Source organism: Polypterus senegalus, unplaced genomic scaffold, assembly GCF_016835505.1.
Source record: "Polypterus senegalus isolate Bchr_013 unplaced genomic scaffold, ASM1683550v1 scaffold_5383, whole genome shotgun sequence".
Classification (NCBI taxonomy): domain Eukaryota; kingdom Metazoa; phylum Chordata; class Cladistia; order Polypteriformes; family Polypteridae; genus Polypterus; species Polypterus senegalus.
In genome coordinates, this window is record NW_024377295.1 from 3,174 (window position 1) to 29,353 (window position 26,180).

General features: G+C 37.9%; 1 protein-coding gene across 1 annotated transcript in view; it reads left to right on the top strand.

Moving 5' to 3' along the window:
- Positions 1 to 805: 805 nt before the first annotated feature.
- LOC120519286 (nuclear GTPase SLIP-GC-like) overlaps positions 806 to 26,180 on the top strand; it is a 115,375-nt gene continuing 90,000 nt past the window's right edge. Inside the window, exon 1 of the mRNA XM_039742419.1 lies at positions 806 to 939. The gene's annotated coding sequence lies outside the window, so the exon portion shown is untranslated. The remainder of the gene's footprint in view (positions 940 to 26,180) is intronic.

Here is a 26,180-nt window from a genome sequence, read left to right on the forward strand (position 1 = left end):
CAGATCTATAAAGTAGCTTTCGCTTTTTGCAATATGTGCTTGGTTTTCATTCTTTTATAGACAATGGCATTGTTGATCAAAATCATAAAAATCCAGAAGATATTACCATCATTATTAAACATCATTCAAAATAAACCATATAAACAAAATAACAAATTAAATAAGTTTTTCTTAAATCAACAGAGATAAATCAAATAAATAATGAAAAAGGTAAGACTAATCATGGCTAGTAAACAACACAGGATCCCAAGAGTGAAATTAGTGAAATCCTGCATATGACTACAACTCCCAAAAGTAGTCTTCATTGAACTACTGCAAAACTGAAGACCTTCTTGAGAAATAGCATCAGGTCTGCAGCTTAATGTATGTATTAAATATTTATGAGAGCAGAAGTTGCACAATAATTATAGTATGATTTGAACAAAAACTACATTTGGAGTGTAAATGTGGGTAGTTACTGAAATTAGATTAGTGTTTATTGTTTTTTTATGTTATTATTTTTTTATTTTTAAGTAAATATGCAAATACAATTTTCAGCAAATCAAACATGACCATGAGACGTTTTGTATAATTATCTCACTTATTACATCTGTTGTGACACACTACTGTAAAGTAGTCATATATAAACCAGTCTAATTTAATATCTCTTTTTTAAAAGAGGAATACATCATTTTTTGTATCTACTTTTGTATCAGTTTCTTTTGATAAGATACAACAAGGAAGGACATGAAGTGACATGCAAATATATTTTGAGTTTCTGTTCAGTGTAAAAGGTGTGGTCATGGTAATCATATCCAGGAAAAGTTTCTGGTGACCGAATAAAAGATCAATTGTACACCTTCAGTTTGCAGTGGCTGCGAATGTGCTGATCTGCTTTGAGATTTATGAAGCATTATCACTCACAAAACCACAGCAAAATATAATTTTGTTAAAGCAAAGGTAGGAGATTTTTAATTGATTTTAAGAAATGTTTTGTGTAATTTGCATTATATGGAGTTAAAGTTGTGTTATTTATTTTCTGAAGTACTAATTTTCCTTGTTAAAGTTAACTCAGTTAGTAGTGTGATTACTTAAAAAATTAATAAAATTGATATTTTATTAATACTTGTATGATCACATTCACTTTACTTCCTCCCTCATACTGCTTGATCACCTTCATTTTTGTGTCGAGATCAATTGTCATTTTTTCCTGTAACTATCACACAAATGTAATTAAACATAGTCAAAACATCTCCAGGTAATAAACTGAGATCAAGATGAATAAGTCATGGCATACAGAGCTAGCATGGTGAAAACTGTTGTTTGTCTGTGAGACGTGGTAGTGGTCGTATGTCAAAAGGTAGTAAGATGAATAAGTGGTAATGGTTTGTAGGTAATGATAAGTACAGATAAGTAAGCAGTGCCTTGGCTATTTAATGTTTTAAATGCTCAATGGAGGATTTTACAATCCACACTATACTTAACTGGTAGTCATTGTAAGGACCTGAGTACCAAGTTATATCTTCATATTTACTAATTCTTGTAATGATTCCTACAAAAGCATATTGAATTATCTGAAAGCTGTATAAAGAACGATTTGAACAGTCATTAAATAACACATCGTAGTAGTCAATCATACAGGACAAATATGCATGAATCAATTTTTTCAGATCCTATATATTTAGAAAATATCTTAATTTTCAAACATTATTAAAGATTTAAAAACCCTGTTCTAAATGGTTTTGTAATGTGTGTTGTAAAAGACAAAGATAATGCGTAAATTGCATGCTGATTTAGTAAACAAATGCAGATGCTAACTACAGACAAAATATTTTTGCCCCAAATAAATAATATTTGATTATTATAATTTCTGTATTCAGAAACATGTAGTTGTCATCCATTTACTCCTTTAACTCACTGAAACAGTTAATTACTGTAAGCATACCATCTAAGATACTCTGCTTGGTCTAAATGAAAGGATTGATTGGATGTAATCTTTATGCAAGTGAAAATTAATGTTATGTTTTCTCATAATAGTTTCCAGTGGAAGCATGTAAAGTGAAAACAGTAAAGGTCTGAGTACGGAGGCATGGGAGAGGGTGTACTGTTAGTACATTTCTGTGTGTACTGAAATCGATTTGTAAATTATGAATTAAACCAGGAAAATAAAGTGCCCTCTCAATTTTAAGACCGCCTATTGTGTATTCAAACCTAATATTTTTTCTTCCTATGTGTAATATTTTACATTTACTAACATTAAATTCATCTTGCTCAAATCTGCCCATGCCTGTATGCTATTCAAGTCCTTCTGTAATGATATAACAGATTCCAAATTATCTGCTAATCCACCTATCTTGGTGTCATCTGCAGCTTGTTAATTATATTCCTATCTAAATCATTTATATATATTAAAAATAGCAGCGGCCTAGCACTGACCCCTGTGGAACACTGCTCTTAACATCGGCCAGTTCTGATGAGGTTCCTCGCACCATCACCCTCTGCTTGCTGTGTCTGAGCCAATTCTGCACCCATCTAAAACATCACCCTGAACTCCCACTTCTTTTAAAAGTTGATGCACAACCGCTCATGTGGCACCTTATCAAATGCTTTCTTTAAGTCAAGATAAGTAATATCATAAGCTCCACTTTGATCGTATCCTTTTGTTGCCTCCTCGTAGAATTCCAGCATGTTAGTAAACACAACCTCCCTCTTCTGAACCCATGCTGACTGTTCAGAATAACTCCTATTCTTGCCAGGTGTTGCTCAATCTTATCCTTAATAATTCCTTCCATTAATTTTCTTGTGATGCATGTTAAGCTTACTGGCCTATAGTTGCTTGGATCTGCCCTGACACCCTTTTATATAATGGGATGATATTTGCCATTTTCCAGTCCTTCGGAATCTCTCCAGTGTGCAGTGCCTTCCTAAAAATATGTGTCAAGGGTTTATATATGTACTAAGCTTAAGAACTTCGAGGGTAAATATTATCTGGTCCTGATGATTTGTTTGATTATTTAATCTGAGCAGTGCTTCTCTCTCTACAATTTCCAAATCCTTCCATACCTCCTTAGTAGTCTCGTTTACCTCTGGGAGGTTATCCACTTCCTCACTTTTGAAGATCTCAGAAAAATGAAAGTTTAGGGCATCCGCTATTTCATTGTCTGTATCTTTTAATTCCCCTTTATTATTTCAGATGTGCTTCACCTCTTCCTTGACTGTTCTTTTACTACTAAAATACTGAAAAGAATCTCCTGGTCTTCTTTCGCCTTATCTGCTATATTCCTCTCAATTGTCTTTTTAGCCTCCCTGATATCCTTCTTAATGGATGCTCTCATGTTCTCATACGCTGTAATCCTGCATTACATGTAAAGCATTTTTAAAGCTGTTCCACTGTCCCTCGAATGTCTCCACACTTAAAAGCTTATCCCAGTCTATCCTCCTTAGACTTTGTCGCATCTGCTCAAAATTTGCCTTACCAAAGTTCAACTTAACAATTTTAGTATTTTATCTTCACTCTTACAAATTACTGAGAGTTGCATTATATTATAGTCACTTGACCCTAGTGGTTCAATCACTGATACACAATCAATTCTATCCTTGTGGAAGCTCCTGTCGCACCCTACACAACACAAGATTTGTTTGATCTTATTCAGGAAAAGATCCGTCACCCCACAAGAGAAAGACTTTCCGAGACTAAGGTCATAAAGCTTATGAAACCGTTTTTGGACAATGTCATAACCATAAAGACAGTTGCATGGAGCTTCCACCTGCAGCCAAACTCACTTCATGTCCATCAAACACAGGAAGCTCTGCAGTTTACTTGTGATTTTACACTGTAGGAAGATAAATAAATAAATCAAGATAAATAACATTCAATCTGACTTTTTTATACAAAGTACAGTGACTGTAAATGTCTGATGGCAGCTTCCACCTGCAGCTATAGACTCTTCAGTACACGAGCGACGCTCCACGCTATTGTTTAGATCTGGATGGTGTATGTGCCCAAAAAAGAAGTCTAACTTTTATTCTTGTACTATTGCTCGCGTACTGAAGTGTCCACAGGCATTTTCGTGGCATTACACGTGTAATTTGTGAGCATGCCCTTGTCAATCAAACAGAGGAAGCTCTGCAATCTACTTGTGACTTTACGCAATAGGAAGATAAGTAAATAAATCAAGGTAAATAACATTCGATCTGGCTTTTATATAAGTAACATATAAATGTTTCTTATGTAAAGACCACCACAAAACATAATCACAAACAGGACTTTGCACAATATGTTGGCTAGCTCCATAAGCCGAGCTGCTTCGTTGGAGGACAGGTGTGGGGCAGACCGACTGGCAGGATGGCGCCCAACACCTGGTGCAGCTGCGCTGTTCTTATATGTGAGTAAGCGTTTCTTGTGGGGTGCTACTGTTCTCTTTCTCCAATGTAGAACCCTCGTCCTCATCCAAGTTCACCTCTGTTATAGCACGTCTTTATTTGAAAACTAACAGTGTCAGATCGGGAGGACTGTGAATGCGACTGAGAAAATAAAACTGAATATAAAAAAAGGCTAACCTTTACAAGTACCATACATTTACACTGGCTGTTACAAACTCGAATCAAATGTATGTTTTTATTGTATAATAGCAATAATAAGAGCAGCTCACTACTCATTACTACTCAATACTACTTATTTTGAGATGCAGGGAGGCATGAACCATGACCCTTTGAATAGGAGTCAGTAGCTCTCACTGCTGTACTACCAAAGAAATCGCTACAACGACCCACACTAACCTGATTTCTTATTCTTTGGTTTTAGTCTTGACTAAAAGTGCAGTTGTTCTGTTATATTTATACATTTTGTGAAATTGCTTATTTGATATTTGGACATCAGTTTTCACACATTATACACTTCATGTCTACATTTTGTCATTAGTACTAAAACATAGAAAAAGTTTGTCTTTTAGGTATGTGTTCAACATTTCTTGCATTTCCTGTCATCCTACGCTCACATAGATCTTTGTAGACACAGAACACACGTGAAATGCATGTGTTCCAAATAACAATATATTTTTTTAGCCTATACAGGTACTACTTCAGTCCCTGATAAACCAGACTTGAGCTGGGAGAGCAATATTTACACTTTTTTGCGGCGGTGGGAGGATGGGATAGTAGGCTGCTTCGGCTTATTGACACATTTACAAGACAAAAGACGCTTACTGAGAGGTGCGAGTGGATTTACGAGTTTTTTCGTAAGCTTTGGTAATTCTAGTGTTAAACAATCCTCGAATAGCCTACTCATACGTCTCCCCAATACACTGGTGCCCCTCCGGTTCAGATGTAACCTATTACAGTGGAACAGGTCCTGTCTGTTCCAAAATGAGTCCCTATACCCTTTTACCATACACCAAGATTTGAACCATGAGTTAAGCCTCTAATCTCCTCAATCTTACCTTGACAGGTGCATGGCAAAGGCAGAACTTCAGAGAAGACTACCTTGTCAGTTCTGCTCCTCACCCTGGCATCTAACTCTTTGAATTTGGATCACAGAACTGACAGATTACCCTTATGTGTGTCATTTGATCCAACATGGACAATGACAACTGGATCCACCTCCACTCTGGCCAAGAGCCTATCCACCCTTCTAGCACAACCGGAAGTGTGAGACTCTCTCTCTCTCTCTAGCAGACCTGCACTTCAATCCCCCTAATGATTGAGTCCCCAACTATCACTACCTCTCTCTTTCTGGGAACTGGTTTTGAGGTGGCCCGTTGAGGCTACTCATCCCTCCCTACCACCTCAGAATCATCAAAGATACCATCCAGCTCTGCAAGAACCTGTTGTGGTTTGACACTTCTAATTCTGGGGTTGATGCCACCAGATAGTGTGCACCCTTTACCTTACACCTTGAGACCATGACCCACTAAATTTTACAGTACCTGTCTGGTCTGGAATCACCTCCTATGCCATCTTAGGGTTGCACACTGTCTCTCTAAAGGACAATAAGGCCAGGTCCACCAATTCTCTAATACAACGTAGGCCAACCAACTCCTCCTCCAGTTCAGCGGCACTGAGCTTGAGGTGATGGATCAGCTGGCATCTCCTGCAGATGCAGCACTCATAGACAACTGACTCCTCCAAGCCATCATCTAAAAAGTCCAACATCCAAGAGGATTTGCATTGCCTGGCCTCATTATTAAAAAATTTATTTAATATTAGTAATTTTCTTAATATTTCAGATTGCTGCAAAGTGATATTGTTAGTGCTGTCATTTAGCAATAAAGTGAATACTTCATCTTTGGCCAGGAAGTCCAATTTAGCCAATATGTCAAATATCATCTCCTTATAAGGCATTTAATATTAACTGCTGGATTATCATGGTTTGAAATTCTAAAATTTCATGCTGTGGAATTGCCAATTATCATCATTATCTTTTTTCTCAGCCTTGACAGATGTGCTGCAGAGTGCTGAGTATCTGTTCTGGATGTGAATTGGTGTTTGGGTGTTGAGGTACAAAATTCTGACTTCTTAGACCCCCATCTCACTATTATCCACTTACACTGTAGCTGAATCAGCCGTTCTCTGACTAGAATGGAGTCTGGAGAGACTGAAGCTGAAAAAGAAATTCCTGAATTGTCCAAACAAACCAAGTCTAACAAATTTTAAGTTTGCAGTCCTCCAAAGCCTGTATTTTCCCAACCAACTCTAAATTAACTATAAGCTTCAATTGCTGCAGGACACATAGCACAAAAACATACACTTAGCAAGTACAGAACAAAACAAACTTATGTTTTGCACCAAGTTCGTCATTATCTAGGTGTCTTCAGTTGTTTCCTTGCATTTGGAGTTCAGTTGGTTTGCAACAACACACTCACATTCAAGTTTTCACTGCTGCTTGGATGATCAACTTCACTCCATTAGTTTCTTCTCCTACTTGGGGGTCAGCTTTTATTTCAACTGTAATTTTCCTGATGGATTTGATTACTTTTTTACTCCAGATAAGTTATCGGCTATTTTCCTCTGCAGCTGTAAAACTCTCCATCCATCCATTTGTTTGTTTGTTAAAGTGTGAGCACACCAGTACTTTTAGTTCAGCTGAAATGTTAGCCAAAATACTAGGTTGTGTTATTATTCCTTACATTAAACATAAAACTAATATACTACTGTCAAGACAAAAATAACAGAATGAGTTGACAGAATAAGTGTATCATTTGACTGTTTTAGTTTCATGATCCTCCCTTTAGATACACCTTCTGTATTACTGAGCCCCACTCTTCAAACCTTTCCATTTGACCATACAGTATGGTGTTCTTTCTTATAAAAACGATTATTTATACTTTAATGACAGAATCTGATCTTATTTAAATTACAAGCGGATGGCATTTCTTTTACAACAATAAAGAATAATTTTGTAAATGAAAGTGAAAAATGCATAGATTGTAGTTTTTTCATATTGTTTTTTAAAAAACAAGAAATAAACACAATTTATTAACACCAATTTATTGATAATAGATTGTACTTTCTCAATTGTCTGCGTAGATTCAAATCCATGCCTTTTTAATAAAATAGATAAATAATAAAAATAAAAATTCCAGAGACCAGAGACTTATGAAGAGAAGTCTACCTAATGTAAAATGAAATTGTCTAGAAATAACAAGAGCCGGAAAAATTGTGACAAAGCTGAAAGCAGATTTGGGCATTATGGTGTTGCAATTGCTAGTTTGTCTGTCTTAGGTTGGTTTGATTCCTGGTCTTTCAGCAGTTGACAAGAAGTCTACATGTTTTTCATTTATTCAAATCAGTTTTTCTGGGTACTTTGGTTTCCTGCTATATCTCCTACTTTGACTCTGTACTCTAAAGAGTCAAGTATACCAATGTATGTGAGACTTACATAATTCTAAAAATGAATCTGTTTTGGAACAAATTAGAAGATATTATTATTTATCTCGGTTTTGCCCAATTAACAGATAGAGGAGAGTAGAACTCTGATCCTGACAGTTTTGTCCGTGATGTTGCCTTCTATCAACCACTGAGAAGCAAATTCATTGCAGGAGCCCCGCATCTAAAAAAAACTCAATTAAAATCAATGCAAAGGAAGTCTATTCCATTAGTAACAATGACTGGTTACTAATTAAGAAAATGGCTGGAACAAAAAAACCTTCAGCAACTGGCCCACTAGTGTAGTGTTTTTTACAGCCATGATTAATATACTATAACACAACCATCTACACAGTGCAACAGTAGGGGTAGTATCAATCAAGTCTAACAATGGCACTTACTTATGCCTACCTTTCATTGCATTTCCAAAGTCTAATCATGGAAAGTTTCAAACCTTTGTCAATTACAACCAACCTGAAAAAAACGATAATTAAACTCCTTGCAGTTAAATAGTAAACGCAAAACCCCCAAATACTAAAATGTCTGATGTCTAGAGTCTCCAAAAATAACAATTGAACAACAGGAAAAATGCTGTATAATAGCAGCAAAAATATATTGCAAACTGACCTAGTTCAGAACATATTTCCTCCAATGCTTATGAGGAAAATTGGCATGGAAGGAAAGTAATAAAAAAGAGGTATGCAGGTCCCTAAAGGGTACATAGGTGTGTTCATTATTGAACAAAAACTTTCAACTGAGGAATGCCTACAACATGAATCCAAAACAACTGAACCTGAAATTCATTCTCTCCCTCCACTTCAAGAAGGGGTGGCATTTAACCAGCTTAAAACACTGACTGGAGCACACTAGCTTCAGTCAAGGAACAAGGAAAAATGGGATGAAGCTTATAATGAGCAGGGAACTGCAGCTTACAATAAACCAGTCCAACTTGCTTCACTATGGAATAGGGATAAATAAACCAGAGAGCCAATTTTCAATTTGGGACCATTACGCAAATGTAAAAAACAGAAAGCCAAATCTTTTGTCCTATCTTAAGCCCAGGGCCCCCTCCATGTTTATGATTTCAAAGCACTTGGCAGTAATGTTGTTATAATACATTTTGCTTTAATATTTAAGGTTAATGTCACTGTCTCTGGAAAACACCGTTAAAGGATCCATTCACATGTGCATGCTAAGTTTGGCACACAGGGTATAGGCTGCATTTAGAAAACCATTACTTTAGCAGTTTGGAGACAGAACAAACTACAGTGTAAGCATTGTGTTATTATTATTTTGGAGGTGGGGTTTAAATTTACTGTCCTTGTTTGGAGACCAGAGAGGGGCATTGTACTATTCCTGAGATGATACTTAATCCTTACTTTCCTTGTTTGGAGATCAGAGAAGGCCCTGCACGTGGAGAAGACAGTATAAATACATGGAACAAGCAGTCAAACCCTTTAAAACTGTCGGAGGAATATTATGTCATCCGTCCGGAAAATCCTCTCAGCGTGGTGACAAAAGATGGCAGACTGCGTAGATCAAGACTCCCACCTTGATAGAGTCTGTCATAAGCTTCCCATCTGTAACCGTGTAAAAACCGTCAGTAAAGTAAGCTAAAGTATATTTTTCTCATGTGATTCTTTGCACTGCCGTAATCACGATGGGAGGGATATCGCCTTTTCTCTATATTTTCGTTACTTAACATGCCGCAATTTCAAAAGAACACATTTCCGGAGAGCTAATGCCTCCTAAGGAAACAAATGTGTGCCATCTACAGACTCTTTTGAACCAACTATCAAGTGTCTTGCTACTAAACGAGGTATTCTGCCAGATCCAGAACAGTACAGGAGTCCAAATCCAATTCCAACATGATTGGTTTAAAATCATAAAGGTATTTCTGACATTTTGATTGCAGAGTGGTATAAAAAATACTATGTGCAAATTTGATAACACAAGATCCAACTCCATCTGTCTGTTCACCATAAGCGGAAATAACTTTTCTAGATCTCTATTAAATCTTTCCATGTCTGTTAACTTGAGGATGGCAGCTTGAAGTCAGATTTAAACTGCAGCCAAAAATTAACAGAAGTGAGATACAGATTGAGAGTATCTGTCTGAATCAATGGAGAAAGGGAAACAATGGACCCTAAAAATCTTGGTGATGAATACATTAGGTAGTTCTTTTTAAAATAGTATTAATAATGATAATTCACTTTATTTGCATTAGGAATTTGTCATTTTTACATACCCTAATGTACTCTCCAGAGACACACAGAGAGGGAGAGAAGTTTGGGATTAAAGTGAAGGGTCATCTTATTTGTACGGTGCCCCAGAGCAATTGCAGGTAAAAAGCTTTGCTCCAGGGCCCAACAGATTAGCATTCCTTTGGCACTGCCAGGATTTGAACTAGCAACCTTCCAGTTATCAGCACAGTTCCTTTAACTAGATAAGCCACCACTTTGTTCATCCTTAGAAAAGAGATCTACAGAGACTACAAGAATGACATAATAATTTAGAAAAGGGGAAGGTCTGTAATAAAGTATGTGGTAATAAACTCTCTCAAGGATCAGCAGCAGAAGAGAGGGGGGTTGCAGCAACCCAACAGAATGGTCCAATGTGGAGATAGATTGAGCACATCACTAACCATTACATAGACATTAACATTACGACACGACATGACATGTTTGCCTATCAGATATTCCTAGATAAATAGATAGATGGGCTTAGTTAAATCTCTTGGAACAAATTCTTATGTCACGGGACATGCGTTCTTGATATTTTTTAGTTTAAAAATGGAATAAGAATCTGAAAATCTAACAACATCACATTAAAGTTTGATAAATTCTGAAAAGAATGATACTAAACATATATATGTAAGTTTTAAAATAAGCCAGATTTAAAGCATGACAAAAACGTGACATAAAAATGTCACATAAAATTGTTGCACTTTTAGGCTTTTATATTTGTTTCCTGCCTTGCGCCCTGTGTTGGCTGGGATTGGCTCAAGCGGACCCCCATAACCCTGTAGTTAGGATATAGCGGGTTGGATAATGGATGAATGGATGGATTTTATATATTGTTGCGCCTGTGTCACAGAATTGCACAGAAACACACAGGAGATTATAGAGACAGGAACTTTATTCTAACACTTCAAACAAACACATGCCTGTTTCAGAAGTAAAATGAAATCCGTGTGTAGACAGAGGGGACAGTTCCGTCTCTCAACTTCATAGGGCGTGCCTCGGAGCAGAGGCTGTCTGGGGGAGAAGAGAGACAAGGCAATGAGACCAAAGGGCAGGTGCTGGGCAAGCTTTTAAATGTATGAGTCACTGCGCAAGAAGCAGATCATGCAACACAGCAGCAGCAGCAGCAAGCCAGCAGCTAATAGAGCAAAGAGGAGGTGAAAAACAAAAAAATTGTATTTGTTCCCATTTTTATAAGCATTTAAGAGGAGAGACTGCATCTTCTAGGGGTGCGTTCACGAGTACCCCAGCTTTATTCACATCTTCATGAATTAAGCAACTCTCGAAACCAGGTTCTAACTGGCGAGACAGGACATCTGCATTATTGTGCTTAGAGCTGGGTTGATGATTGACAGTAAAACTATAAGGTTGCAAGCTCAAGAACCATCTCATAAGACAAGAGTTCGTATTTTTCTGACGGTATAGACAGTGAAGAGGAGCATGATGAGTCACCAATGTAAAATTACGACCCCATAAATAATAATGGAGCGCATCCACAGCCCATTTAATCATAAAACATTATTTCTCAATAGTTGAATAATTGCGTTCCCTAGGAAGCAATTTTCTACTTAAAAATGTGATAGGGTGCTCTTCACCATCAAAACCTGAGACAGGACCGTGCCTAAGCCAAACGCACTAGCCGTCTGTGTGTAGAACAAAATCCTTAGAGAAGTCAGGATACCGCAAAACCGGGTAAGAAGACAAAGCAGTTTTCAAATCACAAAAGGAACATTCACAATCATCTGTTCATAAAACAGGGTGGTTCTTTCTGCATCTTGTAAGACTGGAAAGAGGAGCAGCCGTATTTTGCAAAATCAGGGATGAATCTTCTATAATATCCTGCAAGTCCCAGAAAAGAACAAATCTGTTTCTGCATCTCTGGACATGAGTAAGCAAGCATATCATCCACTTTTCTAAGTTTGGTGGGGTCAAGGTCAAACCCTTGTCCATTGAATATAATGAGTAATGAGTTTCAGACATACCCAACCTACACTTCTTAGGGTTAGTTGTCAAGCCAGTCTGTCTCAAGCTACCAAGGACAGCCTGAAGTCATTCTGAATGTGTATGACAATCATTACTGAAAATCAATATTCAGAATATTCAGAATGAGGATACAAGATCTGATCCATCATACGCGGGAAAGACAATAAGGAGTTGCAAATGCTGTTTTCCCACAACTGTCAGCCTCAAGAGGCACCTGCCAGTAACCTTTTGTGAGATCCAGCATGGAAATATAGGAGGCCTGACCCAGTTTTTCCAACAACTCGTCAACAAGGGTCATTGCATAAGCATCAAATTTGGAGACCTTATTCAAGCACCTGAAATCGATACAGAACCGAAATGAAACATCCAGTTTTAGGACTAATATGACCAGACTGCACCAGTCACTTTTACTTTCATGAATTACACCCAATGCCAACATCTGTTTGGCATCTTCACACACAATATTCCTTCACGCTTCTGGGATCAGAAACGGGCGCATCTATACCTTAACAGTAGTAGTGATTTTATGTTTTGCAAGGTGAGTCAAGCCTGGCAGGGCAGAGAAAACGTCAGTGTTCCATTCAATCAAAGTTAACGACTCTGTCTTTTGCGAGTCAGTGAAATCATCACCAATGGCAACATTGATCTGAGGAACAGCAGCCAAGGAAGTGCAAACCCCCTGCGGGTCACACCACTCCTTCAAGAGATTAACATATAAAATCTGGAAAGCTTTGCGCCAACTCGATATTCTGACCTTGTAATTCACTGGCCCCATATGATCCTCAATAATGGCAGGACCCTGCCATTTTGCTAGGAACTTGTGTGGGTCAGATGGAGTTAAAACTAAAACATAATTACCAGGTTTGAATTCACAGAGGTTACAGCATCTATTGTATAAATGTTTCTGAGTTTCTCATTCACATTGTTGATATTCCACATCGATAGTAGAGAGTTTAGAATTACCGGATCAGCAAAGCTCGGCCTGTGAGCTTTTGTCCGGATCCCGTCCATTCCTCACGGACAACATCCAAGATGCCTCGTGGATGCCTACCAAACAATAACTCGAAAGGAATAAAGCCAGTGGATGCCTGTATGCGATTCCCACTACAAACATAAGGAAAGGCAGGACAGTGTCCCAAATGGTAGACAGTAGGACTTTAAAAACTAGACAATGTTATTTTATAAGAATTAAGTGAATAGGACTGACGAGCTTTGTTGGGCTGAATGGCCTGTTCTTGTCTAGGTTGTTTTAATTTGAATTACTGTTCTATACACAGCTTGACAAAAATCATGGACAAAATGTCACACAATCACTCAGTCTTTTTGACTCTTCCGTATATATGAAGCTGTATATCTGTAAAAAGGGAAATGGATGAAATTTACATCACAGTACATGAAGGACTAAACTTTTTGGTAATTGTGAAGTATTACAGATACATTTAATTATTAACTGTTGACACAGGTAATCTTCCACAGTTAAATATACTAGCTGGTACTAATCTATACTAATAAAAGGCAAAGGCCTCACTGACTGACTGACTGACTGACTGACTCATTCACTCACTCACTCATCACTAATTCACCAACTTCCCGTGTAGGTGGAAGGCTGAAATTTGAAAGGCTGGTTTCATTTCAAAATTCTACGCTTAACGGTCATAACTGGAACCTACTTTCGTATACTGTATACCGCCATAGTGGGGAGCTCGGTCACTGTGTGAGGCGGAGTTGCGTCTTGTGTCTCGCATCATCACGCCTCCCCGTAATTGAGTGCCTGCCCATATAAGGCCGTCCGTCAGCGGCAATCCAATAGAAACACTCTGTCGCTAAATATTCACAGGTGAAGGGCTGTGCTTATGCAGATGACGATGAGATGGTCAGGGTGGTGTTTGGCACAAACTCAGCGAAACTCTGCGAGAGAAACTTTTAAGTGCCGGGTCTTAGTTAACATTAAATAAAGCCGTGGACATCATGCGAGATGGCACAAGCACAGCTGAGAACCCGATGCATGTACGGCGCTCCGTGAATTGACTGTGAGCGAAAGTGCGCAGACAAAAGCAACAGCTCCAAAGAGCTGAACAAAACCGCATTACACAATTGAGAAGGCAGCAAAAAATATGAAGCAAGTGACGCATACAAGCATATTCATAAGTGGAGCTACTGCGGAAACAAAGCCCATGGTGGAACAACTCAATGTCCAGCCAAAGGAAGAGTGTAAAAAACCAGTGCATGCAGTGTGTCACGTCTCAGATAAAGAGGAAGACGAGCTGTTTATTGATGCAGTAAGAAACAAATCGATGAATGAAACCTGTTATCTTTACAACGGTTGACAAACACAGAATGTAACTTGAACACAAAACATCCTCCAAATAGGAACCTGATTGAAAGAAATAATGATAATCAAATCCTTGATGACAGCAACACTCATAACAGTCACAAAACAATTACATTGACAACCATGTTACGTTATTTTCAAAATGTTTCCTTTTCTTTTCATTACTTCTTTAACACACTTACTTATCAAGTGCGAAGCCGAGGTATTTTGCTAGTATATATATATATATATATATATATATATATACTAATAAAAGGCAAAGCCCTCACTCACTGACTCACTCCCTCACTCACTGACTCATCACTAGTTCTCCAACTTCCGTGTAGGTAGAAGGCTGAAATTTGACAGGCTCATTCCTTACAGCTTACTTACAAAAGTTGGGCAGGTTTCATTTCGAAATTCTACGCGTAATGGTCATAACTGGAACCTATTTTTCTGCATATACTGTATTGGAGTTCAGCTGGATGGCCGTGGGGGACGGAGTATTGTGTGACATCATCACGCCTCCCACGTAATCACATGAACTGACTGTGAGCGCAGGACGTAGAAAACAAGGAAGAGCTCCAAAAAGCACTGAAGAAAACATGCATTATACAATTGAGAAGGCAGCGAAATAATAAGAAGCAAGCGAGTGAAGCATATTCATGAATGCAGCTGCTGCAGAAACAAAGCACGGTGTAAACCTACACTTTACATTAAATTTATAGACACGCTCCCACTGCCGTTTCTCATGCGCAGTGAGGCATACAAGCATATTCATGACTGCACCTACTTCGGAAACAAAGCACGGTAAACCTAAAGTTTAAATTAAGTTCATAGACAGGCTGCTGCTGGCGTTTGTCATGCCTATGACTAATGCGGGATACAAGTTTAATGAGAGCACGCAGGGTATAAACGAGAGTTTTGATCACTTCGTAACAAAGTTAAAATTGTTGGTGAGGGGCTGTGCACCAATACTCACAGAAAAATTCACAAGTTAATACACACGCTGTCTCTAGAGTTTCTCCACACTCTGAATTCTCCAGGCACTACTTACAAAAGGTTACATTGACAATCATGTTACGTTATTTTTAAAATGTTTCCTTTTTTTAGCACAAGCACAGCTGAGAAGCTTCGATGCATGTGCTCCATAACGCGTTAAAAAATAACACACTTTGCATTCCAAGCAAAGGGGAAGTTCTCTCAATACATGATACTGCAGAAACAAAGCACGGCGTGAACCGTAACTTTACATTAAGTTTATAGACACACTCCCGCTGCTGTTTGTCATGCCTACCACGAATGACGGTATTCGCGAGATACAAGTTTACTGAGAAGACATGAGGTATAAACGAAACTTTGGATCACTTTGAAACGGAGTTAAAATTGCTGTAGCAAGAAACGGAACAAAACGTTAATGTTTTACTTTTAATAACTTATAGACTACATTTTATTTTTTTCCCTTGCACTCAGTGAGTGAGGCCAATGGGTGATCAGTTATATATATACATATATATATATACATATGAATAACCTCCAAACAGCGCAGAGACTTTTGATCACGTGAACGTGTCTGCAAAAAGTGGCGTCTCCTGACCTGCAAAAATACTATTAAAGTCAAGCAGCCTGCGTTGCACGTATTCTCTTAACACTGCAGAGGACACAAAACTAATTTTCTTTAATTGCTGGTGATGCCGGTAAGGCACATTACCAGAGGCAGAAATTTGAACGTTCACATAGAAAATGTGATTTCTATACCACAGCCGTCGTGTTGCGCCTTTCAAAAGGGATCTACTACTGAGAGATGATCTATATACATTTTAGCTGCTGTTGGTACTACTTACCTGTTGTATTATACCGTCTTTAAAATGTAGTTTGCCCGAAACCACTCCAGTGGTGCTCAATGTATCTTTACTTCTTAAAACGTTAATGTTTTACTGTTTAATAACTTATAGACTACATTTTTTTTTCACTTGCACTCAGTCACCACAGCTATTCACACACATATAGACACATACATATATATACACATATATATAATTTGTGTGTGTGTGTGTATATATATGTGTGTATATATATATATGCGTGTATATATATATGTATATGTGTATATATATATGAAGATATGTATGTATGTATATATATGTATAAGTGTGTGTGTATATATTATATACTGTATATATATACTGTATATATATACAGTATATATGTATCTGTATATATACAAACCGGATTCCAAAAAAGTTTGGACACTAAACAAATTGTGAATAAAAACTGAATGCAATGATGTGGAGATGGCAAATGTCAAATTTTATTTGTAATAGAACGATGACAGATCAAACGCTTAATCCGAGTAAATGTATCATTTTAAAGGAAAAATATGTTGATTCAAAATTTCACGGTGTCAACAAATCCCAAAAAGTTGGGACAAGTAGCAATAAGAGGCTGGAAAAGTAAATTTGAGCATAAGAGCTGGAAGACCAATAAACACTAATTAGGTCAATTGGCAACATGATTGGGTATAAAAAGAGCTTCTCAGAGTGGCAGTGTCTCTCAGAAGCCAAGATGGGTAGAGGATCACCAATTCCTACAATGTTGCGTAGAAAGATAGTGGAGCAATATCAGAAAGGTGTTACCCAGCTAACAATTGCAAAGACTTTGCATCTATCATCATCAACTGTGCATAACATCATCCGAAGATTCAGAGAATCTGGAACAATCTCTGGCGTATGGGTCAAGGGCCATAAAACCATACTGGATGCCCACGATCTCCGATATGCTTAAACGACACTGCACCACAAACAGGAATGCTACTGTAAAGGAAATCACAGAATGGGCTCAGGAATACTTCCAGAAACCATTGTCAGTGAACACAATCCACCGTGCACATCGCTTGCTAGCTGAAACTCTACAGTGCAAAGAAGAAGCCATTTTCTAAGCAAGATCCACAAGCTCAGGCATTGTCACTGGCCAGGGATCATTTAAAATAGAGTGTGGCAAAATGGAAGACTGTTCTGTGTTCAGACGAGTCACGTTCAAGTTCTTTTGGAAATCTGGGACGCCATGTCATCCGGACCAAAGAGGACAAGGACAACCCTGAGTTGTTATCAACGCTCAGTTCAGAAGCCTGCATCTCTGATGGTATGGGGGTTGCATGAGTGCGTGTGGTATGGACAGCTTGCATGTCTGGAAAGGCACCATCAATGCAGAAAAATATATTCAGGTTCTAGAACAACATATGCTCCCATCCAGACGTCATCTCTTTCAGGGAAGACCCTGCATTTTCAACAAGATAATGCCAGACCACATTCTGCATCAATCACAACATCATGGCTGCGTGGGAGAAGGATCCGGTACTGAAATGGCCAGTCTGCAGTCCAGATCTTTCACCTATAGAGAACATTTATGGCATCATAAAGAGGAAGGTGCTACAAAGAAGGCCCAAGAGCGATTGAACAGTTAGAGGCCTGTATTAGACAAGAATGGGAGAGCATTCCTATTTCTAAACTTGAGAAACTGGTCTCCTCGGTCCCCAGATGTCTGTTAGTGTTGTAAGAAGAAGGGGAGATGCTACACAGTGGTGAAAAATGGCCTTGTCCCAACTTTTTGGGATTTGTTGACACCATGAAATTCTGAATCAACATATTTTTCCCTTAAATGATACATTTTCTCAGTTTAAACTTTTGTCCTGTGATTTATGTTCTATTCTGAATAAAATAGTAGAAGTTGGCACCTCCACATCATTGCATTCAGTTTTTATTCACGATTTTTATAGTGTCCCAACTTTTTGGAATCCGGTTTGTATATGTATCTGTATATACTGTATGTATGTATATATGTATGTATATATGTATGTATATATGTACTAGCAAAATACAGGTGCTCGAGTGGAGAAGTAGTGTGTTAAAGAAGTTATGAAAAGAAAGGAAACATTTTAAAAATAACGTAACATGATTGACAATGTAATTGTTTTGTCATTGTCATGAGTGTTGCTGGCATACATATACAGTATATACACACAGACACACACACACACTATATAAACATATATATCACATCATATATATATACACATCATATATATATATATATTGTAAAAGAGATAGGAGGAGACAGCAATAAGGTTTGGGGTTTTCCGCCCGTATATTGTCGGCACTCCACAATATACTCAAAATAAACAGTCAACTTAATATAAACAATACAGTTCATATCGACGCCTGGGAATGACGTCGTGGCCATTTTAAAGAGGAGGAGCCGGAAGTGGAGGGATGCTGGGAAGGAGCCGTGAGGGATGATGGGATCGATGGCGTCAGGAAAGATGGCGGAGGAAGGGCGGAAGTAGGCGTAGTCGGGCAAACTCAAAGTCTTATGGTGGCGGAGCGCCTTTTTCTCAAAGGAAGCACAGGAAAGTTAGCACCGCCATTCCCTACAATGATGTTTCCCAGGTGTGAATCACTGGTCTCCACTCACGTGCGTGACAATATATATACATATACAGTACATATAAATATGTATATACATATATATACACACACACACATATATATATATATATATATACATATAAGAATACCGGCAACGAGGCGATGAGAAGTGTGTTAAAGAAGTTATGAAAAGAAAAGGAAAAATTTCAAAAATAATGTAACATGATTGATTGTTTTGTCACTTTGATAGATGTTGTTGTCATATCTATATATCTATATATATCTATATATATATATATCTCTCTCTATATATATATATATATATATCTATATATATATATCTATATATTAATAAAAGGCAAAGCCCTCACTGACTGACTGACTGACTGACTGGACTCATCACTAATTCTCCAACTTCCCATTATAGGTAGAAGGCTGAAATTTGGTAGGCTCATTCCTTACAGCTTCCTTACAAAAATTGGGCAGGTTTCATTTTGAAATTCTACGCATAATGGTCATAACTACAAACTTATTTTTTCTCCATTTCGCCTCCCAATGCAATCACGCAGTATGTAGAAAACCAGGAAGAGCTCCAAAAGCACTGAAGAAACATGCATTATATAATTAAGAAGGCAACGAAACAATTAGAAGCGAAGCGAGTGACATATAAAACCATATTCAGCGGCTCACGTGAACTGGCGCGTGCGCAGACAAAAGCAACAGTTCCAAAGAGTGCTGAACAAAAACCGAATTACACTGCTACGCTCAAATAGATAAACCACGCCGTGGCTAATAGTAGAAGCTTCGCTTCTAGCTGCCGAGCGTTCGAGGTTCAATCCCCTGAGTATATGCGTGCTTCCGATTCATTTTAGCCTCGCATCCCCTTGGTTTGAGGCGTATGAAAAAATATGCGTTAGCGCAGAAAGACAGATCACCAATTGAAGCTTTATGAATAATGGATACTTTATTCGATCAATGATTGTTTTGGTAAAGCCATACTCAGTGTATTCATTAGATGAGCGGTAAAAAGTAACGCCGAGGGAGGGTAACTTATTGAGGCAGGCAGGCAAAACCACAATATACGCAGCTCGATGTACTGTAGTGCTGCGTCAACTCGATCTGAATTGCTGCGATCACATTTGAAAAATATATCTTTTCAAGTTCTATTTAGTCCATATGTGTCAAACTCAAGGCCACAGGCCACATCCGCCCAGCGTGTAATTATATCCGCCCGAGATCATTTTATATATTATTGTTATTAATGGCCGGGGATATGAAGCGCTGGTAACACAATAAACTACAGATCCCATAATGCAGCTTCAGCTGCCTTGCGAACACCTACCGTTAATCAAGTCTAGCTTATGATGCTGCAAGTTATTGTGAAGCTAGCCCACACGATGCCGGAGAGAAAAGGTGATTCTGAACATAGAGCCTTTAAAACCGATGGGAGGCTGAGTATATGTTTACTGACATTGCGGTAAACCCGTGTGTCTCATTTGTGGAGCTAATGTGGCTGTAATTACAGAATTTAATCTAAGAGCGGCACTATGAGACAAAACATCAAGATAACCTGAAAGACCTGAATGCAATGCACAAGATACAGAAAGCAGAAGAGTTAAAGAAGAATCTGACACTTCAGCAGGCGTTTTACCGTGCAAAATCACAAAGTGATTTCAAGTGAAACTACTTTTATGGGAGACACAAATGCACCAGTGCAACTTGACCCACTTTCCCTGTTGCCAAGTAATGTTGAACCAAATCGGCTGCTTGGTGTTCCCAAATACGCACTTTGCTGATAAACTGGCGCACTGCGCTCTGCAGTTCGCGCGCTTTGGTGACTTTGAAGAACAAAAAAAGAGTTTTGAGTTGTTTCGCAACCCATTTGCCGTCGATGTGGAAACTGCACCTGTGCAGATTCAGATGGAGGTGATTGAGCTGCAGTGTAATGGCACACTGAAGGCAAAGTCACGATACTGCACCGCACAGTTTATTCACTCCATTCACGCACAAATGCTCCAGCTCCGTCTACATGCGGCTCGAACCTTGTGCATGTTTGGTAGCACATATCTGTGTGAGAAGCTCTTCTCAGTCATGAAGACTAACAAAACAGCACACAGGAGTCGCCTCACTGATGAGCACCTGCAGTCCATCCTGAGAATCTCCACAACACAGAACCTCACACCAAACATAAACGAACTTGTTGCCAAAAAAGATGCCAGGCGTCCAGCTCTGATAAAATGACATATGAGCAAAGACAACTGAATGATTTGATTTGTTATTGCTGAAAAGAACAAATTTTATTTATATTTCCAGGTTTTGTTATGCACCATGTTCATATTTGAATTTGTATAATTTTGACAGGATATATTTTTTATGGAGAGCAAAATCTTTTGGGATATTTAAAATTTAAGTTTATTTTTTATATAAAATTACATAAGAGTAAAGAAATTTGAATGTTTGTTCTTTTAACGTTTACTTTATTTCTAACTTGTATAATTTAGACAGGATATATTTTTATGGAGAGCAAAATATTATAAGTTATTTAAGGTTTGAGTTGATTTATTCGGAATAATATTCTGTCGACTAAATAAAAATTCCTTCTATTTAAAATTTAAATAGAACTTGAACAGAACGATAGTTCATAATATCCAGGCAGACTTACGCGTAAGCGGGGAGTCATCCGTTTTAACAAACAGCGTGTTGCACTGATACGAAATAGCCTGCCCATTTAATTATTTAGGAATGGATAAATAAATTAAGATTTTGTACAAATAATGTTTTTCATTTTTCTTCCTTCATGGATTCTGGCACCCCGCAGCAACAGTTGCTCGCACCCAAAGACTGTATATATATATATATATATATATATATATGTGTGTGTGTGCGTGTATGTATGTATATATGTAGATATGTATGAATATATATATTTATATGTCTGTGTGTGTGTGTGTATATGTATATATATAGATATGTATATATATATATATATATATATGTGGATGTATGTGTATATGTATGTATATATATATGTTTATATGTGTGTGTGTATATATATATATATATGACAGCAACACTCATCGCCATCACAACAGTGACAACACAATTTATTGACAATCATGTTACGTTATTTTCAAAATGTTTCCTTTTCTTTTCATTACTTCTTTAACAATTACTACATTACAGCGCAGGTATTTTGCTAGTATATATATATACAGTATATATATATCTATATCTATATCAATATATACAATGTATATATATATATATAGCAAAATACCCGCTTCACAGCGAGAAGTAAAAAAAAAAGGAAACATTTTAATAATAACGTAATATGATTGACAATGTCATTGTTTTGTCATTGTCATGAGTGTTGCTGGCATATATATATATATATATATATATATATATATATATATATATATATATATTGTAACATAAGACAAGACATGTTGTAAGTTTTGGGGTCTTCCTACCCCATATACTGAAACAGAAAAACCAGCTGTCAATCGCTTACAAACATCGAAAGCAAAAAGACAAATCAGGGGAGAAATGGACGGCTTTTATGAGGCGGACCGGAGATTGATGTGCAGGTGTTGGGTACTGGTGATGGATACTGGGAACTGATGTCATCAAGGGTCATCGGAGGGATTAATTAGACCCGAAGCGTGGTTCGTATTAGGCGTCATGGCATTTGCTTATGTCTCTGAGGCCTCGGGCTTCTGAAGAAGGAAAGAAAAGAGAGGTTAGTAATTTGTCGAGACCCCTCGCGCACGCTTTTCCGTAATAACCGGTCAATCCGCTGTTCCCCAAGCACTCGTAAGCGTGACAATATATATATATATACATGTGTACATATATACACACACACATATATACTATGAATGCCAAACAGGCAAATAAATTGATTTTGTGAATATATAAAGTCGGAGTCTTGAGAAAAATAAATTAAAAAAACACTGTTCGGGTTAATGTTTTGAAAATGATGCATGTGCCCTGCCCAGGATTGGCGGTTCCCTGCCTTGCCTTGTGTTGGCTGGGATTGTCTCCAGCACCCCACGTGACCCTGTGGTCAGATTCAACATGTTGGGAAATGGATGGATATTCAGCGCTGACTTTGTATATTCCGACTCTGACTTTATATATTTGAAGTTTTGACTTTATATATTCCAGCGCCCTTTATATATTCAAATATTCCAACGCCGCCTTTATATACTCAGGTTTTGACTTTATATATTTGGACAGTGACTTTTATATAATCAAGTTTTGACTTTATATATTCGCGAAATGACTTTATATATACAAGTTTTGACTTTATATAGTTAAATGTAGTAATCATTGCATAACTTTTTCTTTACCATAGAAATTTAAAGACTAAATTCAACTTACATTCCTAACAAAAGATATTTCTGGCAGTAAATAGAAGCTACTTATATCCAAATTCGAGCTATTGAGCTGTCGTTGCCTGCCTGAATAATATCACCCTCGCTTCAACTCTTACTTTTTACACACACATTAGTATGGCTTTACCAAAACAATTATTGTTAAGGCTTAATCAATTATTCATAAAGCTTCAATTACTGATCTGTTTTTCTGTGTTAACCTCATATATTTTTCATACTTCTTCTCTCAAACCAAGGGGTGCGAGGGTAAATGAATCGGGATGCGCTGATCAAAGTAATCGGTGTACCAGGAAATCATGCATTGACAAAGTTGCCCTTGCTGTAATACAAAGTGTGATTAAATGCATTATTTTTAGCTATATGGAGCACATGCATCGAAGCTTCTCAGCTGTGCTTGTGCTAAGAAAAGGAAGATTTTAAAAATAACGCATTAACCGCATTGTCAATGTAACCTTTTGTAAGTAGTGCCTGGAGGATTCAGTGTGGAGAAACTCTAGAGACAGCGTGTGTGTATTAACTTGTGGATTTTTCTGGTAGTATTTGGTGGCAGCGCCACAAAGTCGCTTCGAAAGACCTGAGCTCAGCTCCAGACCTAAATGAGGTAAATGGGAGGAGATGATGACGTGACTCCCCACCCGCCTTTAACTGTCAATCCCCACAAACACAGTCTCGGAATTTGCATAAGCACACCCTTCAACTGCAATTTTAACTTAGTTACAAAGTGATCAAAACTCTCGCTTATATCCTACCCCTCTCATTAAACTTGTATCCCGCATTACCCGTGGGCATGAGAAAACGCCAGCGGCAGCCTGTCTATGAACTTAATTTAAAGTTTAGGTTTACACCTTGCTTTCTTTCTGAAGTAGCAGCACTCATGAATATGGTAGTATATGTCACTCGCTCACTTTTATTGTTTCGCTGCCTTCTCAATTATATAATAATGTGTTTTTCTTCAGCGCTTTTGGAGGTCTTCCTGGTTTTCTACGACGTGCTGACAGTCAGTTCACGGATTACATGGAAGGCGTGATGATGTCTACACCTAAACTCCACTTCCCGTTTTCGAGCTCCAACTCCATTACAGTAAATGGAGAAAAATACCTTCCAGTTATGACCATTACGTGTAGAATTTCCAAATGAAAACTGCCCATCTTTTGTAAGTAAGCTGTAAGGAAGGAGCCTGCCAAATTTCAGCCTTCTATCTACACGGGAAGTTGGAGAATTAGTGATGAGTCAGTGGTGAGTGAGTGAGTGAGTGAGTCAGTGAGGAGCTTTGCCTTTAATTAGTATAGATGTATATGTAGAAATACATAATTGAGTGCCTGCCCATATAAGGTAAATATTCGGTAGGTGAAGGACTGTGCTTAGCATATTCATAAGTGCGGCTTGCTTTCGAAATCAGCATGCCTCCAATGTGAATTGACTGCCTGCCCATATAAGGCCATTCTTACAAGTGCGGTGTGATCATTCCTTTCCTTGTTTCGCCACGGAAGCAGCCTTTTCAAAGCTTCTCTACTGTTTTATAAACGAACGACATATAAGGTTGTCCTTTTTCCTGTTTCACCGAGGAAGCAGCCTTTTATTTAATCCACGGTTCTCCATTGTTTTTATTGTTCATTTATAACAATTGTTATAGTTATTGTGTAGGTTTTATTTAATCCACGGTTCTCCGCTGTTTTATTGTTCATTTGTTACAATTGTTATAGTTATTGTACAGCGTTTCTGCTGTTATTTTGTTTGTTTGTTACGTATTATAGTTATTTGATTCCTTTCTTTGCCTGACTGCCTACCCATATAAGGTGCTCATTGTTTTTGTGAAGCAGCCTTTACACAGCTTCTTCATTGTGTTATAAACGAACGCCTATATAAGGTCAGTCTCTTTTCTCCTGCTTCAAGGTTCTCTACTGTTTTATTGTTCGCTTATTATGATTGTTATAGTTATTGTGTAGCTATTTTAGACTTAGTTTACTGTTCAGGTGCCCATTTACTTTATTTAATCTAGTGGTTTTCCGCTATTTTTTTGTTCCTTTATTACGCATTATAGTTATTTATTGATTCCTTCTTTGCTGACTGCCCGCCCATATAAGGCTCTGCTGTTTTTTGTGAAGCAGCCTTTACACAGCTTTTATAAACAAAGGCCATATAGGTCGCTCGCTTTTCCTTGCTTCGCTTAAGGCAAAGCAGCTTTTATTTAATCCACGGGTTCTCCGCTGATTTATTGTTCTTTATTATGATTGTTATAGTTATTGTGTAGATATTTTATACTTTGTTTACTGATCAAGTTCCCATTCCTTTTTTTTCCAACTGTACCCCTATTAACATGTCTATCAAGGTGATCACCATCAATCAAAGAACTATCACTTACCGAGTGGTGTCCATGCCCGAGATGGCGCCTGCCTTTCCATTCTCTGTGTTACATATTGCACGGACATATCAGGTTCACTTTTGATATCCGCAGGAACATTGTGTCTTATGTATTAAAATGACTGGGACAGGTTCAAAGTGTGGACTGATGATTGTACAGGAGATAATTATAGTACAAATGAGCACTATAAGACTGAAATGCTTAAGCCCTTCACCTATGGTTCTGCATGTGAGTTGATGGCTGCTGCTGAATTGTTTGGTTGTCACTTTCAAGTACCGAAATGGACAAATATTTTACACCTTTGGAGAACCGTCAATGCATCTTGAACATCTTAGATTCACAGGTGACATTTGAGTAGTGACACTTTGATGTTTATGAATATTTCAACTCTCAAAAGCTGGATGCAAAGTTATTGATGAAGCCGGTTGTATGCTTACATCGATTGACACATACCAATGTCAGTTCAACACAAGTCCAGCTCGAACCGATTATGACAGCAGCAATCCAATCTCTGAAAAACAGTAAAAGGAGGCGATCAGACGCCGTGGTAGATTTTCTGATGCAGCTAGACGGAAGCAACTCGTGCAGCTGCCGCCAAATACTCGCAAGCAAATC